A 6,926-nucleotide genomic window follows, 5' to 3' on the forward strand; every position below is an offset into this window, starting at 1 on the left:
GTCGAACGTAACATGACTTTATTATCAGTTCTGGTTGAACTTTACAATATGAAAGACCGATGTTTCGTGCTTCCTAGTGGGTGCAAGTTAGTGTTTACCCTAGATGATGTTTCATACATCACTGGGTTGCTAGTTGATGGCAAAGCTGTTTCTGGAAATGATTATGGTGGAGAATATATGTTGCGCCACTATTTTGGGGAGGATTTTGTAGTCAAACGGGGAAGTATAAAATTCAAGTGGCTTAAGGAAAAGTTTGAGGTAGTGCCACATGAAATAGGCGTAGATAGTCCACAGTTGTTACCTTATGTTAGAGTAAACCTTTATATATTATTTGCAATTGTAATACCGGACTAAACATGTACAGCCCAAGCTGTTTTTCTTCCTCTCTTGGAGAGTATCCAAGAGATTGATACCTGGGTGCTGCTTTATTAGCGCACCTACACTTTTGACTAAAAAAATGTTAAGAAAAGCATAGCAAACTACAAAAGCGGTATTTCAAATGTGGCGTCATTTTGTGTGATGGGACATACTTACTCCTTGATGATAAGTATTAATTTCATGTGATATTCATGTGCTATTTTTCTTTGTACATTTACATTAGATTAACTATTTATTGTTTTTTGTCTTTAAATGTAGAATTTTGCAATGGAGCGTATTCCTATGATTGCATCGCTATGTTTGGGTGCAAATCCGCAACCAAATCTTCCCATGGATTTTCCGTTGCTAGTGGGTTGGACGGAGTTATTGAAGAAATCCATTAGCAACTATTTTGGAGTTGTCCATGATCTAGGAAGATTGTTTGACATGTGAGATCGGGGATGAAGATGTAAATATATTTTGGTTGATTTTTTTGTTTTTGGCGAATTGAAGTGGTTTTTAATATCAATTACTCATGGCAGATCGAATGACATCCATACAAAAGGTTGCCTGAAAATTCTCCCAAACAACTTAGTTGGGCAAGAAAAATTGAGAAGGTCCCGAACCATACTTATCTCTTTTGAAAAGAGACCATATCATCACCCTGATAAGAGTCCAAAGCAATTTGACATTCAACGGTTGGATAAAAGAGGCTTGAGGAAGGAAGTTCGATACACAAAAACAATTTCAAGGAAAGGGCCCAAAAATGTTGATTGTAGGACGCACCACAGTCATAGAGTGTAGAATGAGGAGGTAGCCCTTTGTATGGCTGACATTTGATATGCAATAGAAAGGAACGAAGTTACCCAAAAAATGTAGTAGTCTTGAGTGACAAATGATTCTTGGGATGAGTCGCGGACAAAGTTGTTCTTTTTAAGACATTTCAAGGCTCTGCCCAAAGTGTGCAAGCAATTCACAAACAACCTTAGGATAAAACAACGTAGAACCTTCTTCTTCTGATAAAGTTTTTCCTTGCACAGTGGAAGAACCTTCGAACTTGCACCATTTTGATATGTTGCTATCAAAACTTAATTTCACAAAAGATATGTATGTATGTAAACTTGTTTTCTTTTCTATCTCTACATACCGATGCTAAGGACGTAGATATAGATACACACACACACCAAAAGAAATGAACGTTGAGGTGTTAATTGTTTGCTAGAAAGCCGGACGAAAACGAAAAAGAATTATGAGGAATAAAAAAGGCCAAACGGATGGATATGCACCTGGACTTCTTCTTTGTACAGAGGAGGGGTTTTCAAAAATTTATTTTTCAAGTGAGAAGTTTTCTCACGTTACAACTTTAAGTGGAGGAGAATTGATTAGGTTAAAAACAAATGACAGTTATATATTTAAGAGACTCATATTTAATAGTTGTAATAAAACAAAACTTAAATCTATATGAATATTTAAATAAAAACATGCTTGCTCCAACAACTATTAACAAAATTTAATCTTAACGTGCAACACATTTAAGAAAAGACTTATCCTCAATGTATTCAATCTTTACAATCATGCAACACATTTAACAAAATTTACTGATTAATCATCAAGCATGGCATGCATCAGCTGGAATTATTAACAACAGAAGTGAATCCAAATATAAGTTTAAGCACTTTTGGTTAAAGCTTAATTGGTTGTCGCATGCTTATCATTCCATTCGGGTGTATATTTTTCATGTTCTAACTTTGGTATTTATTTTCTCTTACTTCAGTGTGCTCTGGCGGCCATTATGATCTCTGCTGTGATATTCTGAAATTTGTTTATTAGCTTTTATGCAGCCAAAGTTAATATCCCTAAAACATGTATCCGTATTACCTGCAATTTGAGTTTATGCATATTCATGGAAGAAGAAAAGTTCCATTCTGGCTAGTGGATAGCAAAGAAAATGACATGGTAGCTATCATTGACATGTGCGCTGATATTTCGAGAATGATAGCTACCATGTCATTGAACTGGTTGCTTATTTTCCATTTGTGGATTCTGCTTCGGTCACTGTGCGCTGATATTTCGAGATAATTGAACTGGTTACTACCGTTACTCAGACAACAACTCTTTTCTATCGAAATTCAGGTGGACTCTGTCGAGGCTATATTTTTAAGGGGTGTAGATAAGAAAGATTTTCTTCTTTGGACCATTACAGCCACTACGACATTGTTCCTTGGCATTGAGATTGGCGTCCTTATTGGGGTGAGTACTTGAAGCAATGTTATTTTTGGGAGACCTTGTTCCAACTTTTACCCAAAAGAATCCACATTTTCATACAGAAAGGCTGATTAAGGCGTAAGAACTGTCATTTGTTGTGTTAAATACAACTTTTTCATGATAAGAATCCAATGTTGCCTCAGTACCTCAATCTCAGACGACAATTAATTTGATATGCATGCAAGACAAGTTTTCGAATTTAGTTCGCATTAGCTTGACATGTATATCGTTGTCGTGTTCTTATTAGCTCAACCTTTTGTGGCAATAGTTTCCAATGCAAATTTCATATAGATCATTGAAGTTCCAGATGATCTCTCTCTCTCTCTCTCTCTGTTTCCTTTTTCAATTCATACAGTTTTAATGTGCTTGTGTGATTGCAGGCTGGTGTTTCTCTTTGCATTTGTCATCCATGAATCAGCAAACCCGCATATTGGTAAGTGCAATTTCAATTTATCCTAAGATTATGTGCACATAAGTAGATGCACCTTGTTCATAGCTTCCTGAATTATGTGTTTAACTCGGTTCATGTTTCAACTTTCAATGATTCAAGTAATGAAGTCCATCCTGTTCTCTTGTTCTTTCTATAGTTTTCATCATCGTCGTCATCTCTGATTACCTTTCTGAATGTCATCGTCATCTCTGCTAAAAGTCTGAAACTTCGATTCCTTGCTTAACAGGAACGACATTGTTATTGTCTGGATTTTCTTTGGCCTCTTGGAGCCTAAAGAAGATGCCAAGATTTTCTTGCTAGTTGCATCTAATGATAATGAAACCCTTGGCCGTTCTATTTACGCTGGAAAAATAAATTTTTCCCTCCATGTAACCTTTTTGGAGTTTGCCGGTAAAAGCTAAAAGCAAAACTTCTTATCTTTGTAGTTCTATTTGGAATCAAGATTCATCTCTTCAGGGTATGCCAATACCGAATTTGCTTATAATTTCTTGTATGTTGCAGCTGTCTTGTGGCGTCTTCCCGGCACCACTGTATATAGAAATATTCAACAGTATCCAGAAGCATTACATACAATGGAATTGTGATTGTTCGAATTGACACACCTATTTATTTTGCAAACATTAGTTACATAAAGGATAGGTACAATTTCAGGTTGTGCCATTTTGATATTCTGTGAATCTAACTGTTTATTTACCTAGCAAGTCTCTTCAGTTGTGTTAGTTTTCCCCAGTTAAGGAATCATATTCAAGTTAATTTAATTGCTTTCAGGGTACGAGAATAGGAAGTTGAGGTTGATACGTCTGCTAGTCGCGGGCCAGAAGTTGAAAGAATTTATTTTGTGATCATAGGGATGGCACGTAAGTTTTGCTAATCCTGTGTTTTTTTCTCTGGAATTTGTTCTTCACATGGGTTATGAAGAAGCATTTAGTGATCAGATATTCATTCAAAGTTCAAACACAATAATATTGCTCAACATTCGAAAGAATTCCAGTTCTGCATACTGCAAATATATACCACATTTGATTGACATGGATGTTTCAGTTCCCAGCAAAATCTAAGCTGATGCTTTTCAATTATTTGACGTTGTCTGTTAAGTCATCTAATTCAGTGATTTATTTTTGGAAATATTTCGGGAAGTCATGCATTGTTGTTTGTAGCTCTCGAAAATTTCCATGGACTTGTCTCTTTTTGTATCATGCCTGCTGAGCTTGTTCAGAACTATCTAAATAAGGTCTGGTGATTTTCTGAACTGTATCATTATCGTGTTGCAGCTGTAACATACATAGACTCCAGCGCTGTCCAAGCCTTGAAAGACTTGCATCAGGAGTATGAGCTGCGTAATATCCAGGTGAGTTTCTGTTCTGGTGGAGTTGTTTCTGGTCATTGTTTAGGAGATTGCTATTAACATGTTGCAAAAAACCTTCTGCGTGTGATGCAGATAGCCATTTCCAATCCCAATCGAGAAGTTCTGATGACTTTATCAAGCTCAAATGTAGTGGACCTGATTGTTAAGGAGTGGTACTTTGTGAGAGTGCACGATGCAGTTCAAGTTTGCCTTAGGCACGTCTAGAGCTTAAGGGAGACGCCGAAAACAGCAGACTCTTCGTCTGGCACTGGAGTCTGGCAACGAGCAGAGGATTCATCGGTGTCCAAACTGGAGTCTGGCACCCAGATTAATCCCCAGTTGGAGCGGCTATTGTCCCGAAAATCTTCTTGATATTGATGGCATGTAATATATGATGCCTATATTTTTGCTAGGCAGCTTTGTATTCAATCACATCAATCCCATTCTTTTAGCTGTTCAGCGTTTTGATTATTTCATGTAATTAGGCTCCTTTGTAGTTGTATAATGTAATACACGAGCTTCCTTGTTAAAAGAAAAAAGCCAAATTGCAAGTAATGTACTTTGAATAAATGCAGAGAAACAAATGTTCACGCCGCGTTCGATGTTATGAAGGCGTTGTTCTTCAATCGATCTAACTTCACCAGTACGTGCTCTTCTGATTTCTGTTTCTTGCTACTAGTACCGATATGGTTTCAGTGGTTCAATAAATCATGGAGGTGGAACGGCTTCCCACAAGACTTTTGTCTTTGCTGAATCTTGCGTGTCATCCGTTTATACACATTCATGAGTTACGTGATGAGAGATGCAGACGCACAGGTATAACCGATGAGAACAGAATCACTCCATGTATATCTCGAAATTTAGAAATGGATTCACCTATACATAGACACCAAAGAATCTAAAAATCGAACTGCCTAGAACACTTCTTCTAAAAGTCAGAACTAGTTTTGGAAGCCTACAGGAAGAAGAGAAGGCAAACTTTGTTTTATAAACTATTTGCCCCACATCGGTCATTTAATACAAACTCGGTCCAAATGGGGATGTACAAAATAAAGCTGGGTTGCTAAACAGAAACTTGCATTAAACTAATGAGTAAGGAAAACAAAGCGAGCGGTGAGAGCCGCTCGCAGCGCAAAGCACAAAACTGCGCAAGAATTTATGGAGGGGTTACAGGCTGGCCGAGTGTTGACGCTATTACTTTGCAGAACTCACTCGTGCGGGCCTCCCTATTACCCTCACCAAACCCATTAACAATCTTGACATTTAATAATTAACGTATTATTTATATACTACAATCAACTAAGCAAAAGGAGAACAAAATTAATTAAAAATGTGAGCGCCAAAATAGCTAATTTAAAACTTTAGGTCTTCATTTGATCTAATTATGTAAATCTAATCCACTCATTCAATTTTAAGGATTTCTACCAAATTCTCGTAAGCAGCACGTTTCACAATTTCTATATAAAGGCTTATTAGCTCATAAATGTAAGACAAGCAGTAAAAGAGAAGATAAACAATCTATTGTTTCCATTCCATTGCTTTGGAAGTTCAGTTAGATAATGAGAGAGACTACTGCTACTCTCTCGAGGACGTATTTGCCGAAACTCATAAATATTATATCTTATTTACTTTATATTCCTCAATTTCACAACAATATAAGTATTTTTTTCATTTTTGAAAATTTTGAGAATAGATAATATATGAATATTTTTATTCTTGACACATCTATCGATTACGTGTTTACATATAAGCCCTTAACAAAATTACAGTATTTAAAAAACACTTCAAAATAGTTTGACAAAGCATTATTCTTGCTTTACAATGGAAGACTGGCGCCACAAGTAAAACATGACAAATGGATGGAACCTTATGATTGTTGGATTTTTTCTTTCCTAATTTACTACTTCGGTTACTTACAATGAAAGAATACCCACGTTGAAACTCAATTTCAACAAAGTATCATTATCGGTGTTGGCTTGGTGAGGGTGTTCTGGCACAGTTAGAGTTTTACTTTAGAATTTGCCGTAGATGATCTCTTGTTTGGCACTTTTCACTGTAATTTTCATATGTTGGGATGTAGTTTTACTTGTTATTTTGGGCTACCTTTCTATTGGGCTTTTCTTACTTTGTAATAGTCATATTTTATTATTTTGAACAAACAATATTATTTATATTAAAGAGATAGAGGAGTGGGCAGTTAGTAATAATGTGGTTCAAATTCACCTTTAACGATAATCGAACCTAGGGTCTTTTACTTACAAATAAAAAAGAATACCACTAGATTGTAATACTAAGTGGCTAGCCATATTCATCATTGAATTTTATAATTAATAGCCATCAAATCCAAATCTTTAATTTTCTTTAATTTTCCTCCGTCCAAAGGCAAAGGGTGCTAAAACTCTATGTTGCACGTGTACCTCCTCAAAATGTATTGCAACAGCCGAAGCTTTCAACCCCGCATCCTGACCTTCTCTTGTAATTCACGAAGATGGAAATTTAGATGGCCGA

The 6,926-nt window shown here is 36.2% G+C and overlaps 1 non-coding gene across 1 annotated transcript; it reads left to right on the plus strand.

The window, feature by feature from the left end:
• Positions 1-5,493: 5,493 nt before the first annotated feature.
• LOC137721583 (U12 minor spliceosomal RNA) lies at positions 5,494-5,645 on the plus strand. Its single transcript, XR_011066658.2, has one exon. It is a non-coding gene; the product is annotated as a U12 minor spliceosomal RNA (small nuclear RNA).
• Positions 5,646-6,926: the final 1,281 nt, after the last annotated feature.

Source organism: Pyrus communis, chromosome 1 (assembly GCF_041283825.1).
Source record: "Pyrus communis isolate YQ-2024b chromosome 1, ASM4128382v1, whole genome shotgun sequence".
Taxonomy (NCBI): domain Eukaryota; kingdom Viridiplantae; phylum Streptophyta; class Magnoliopsida; order Rosales; family Rosaceae; genus Pyrus; species Pyrus communis.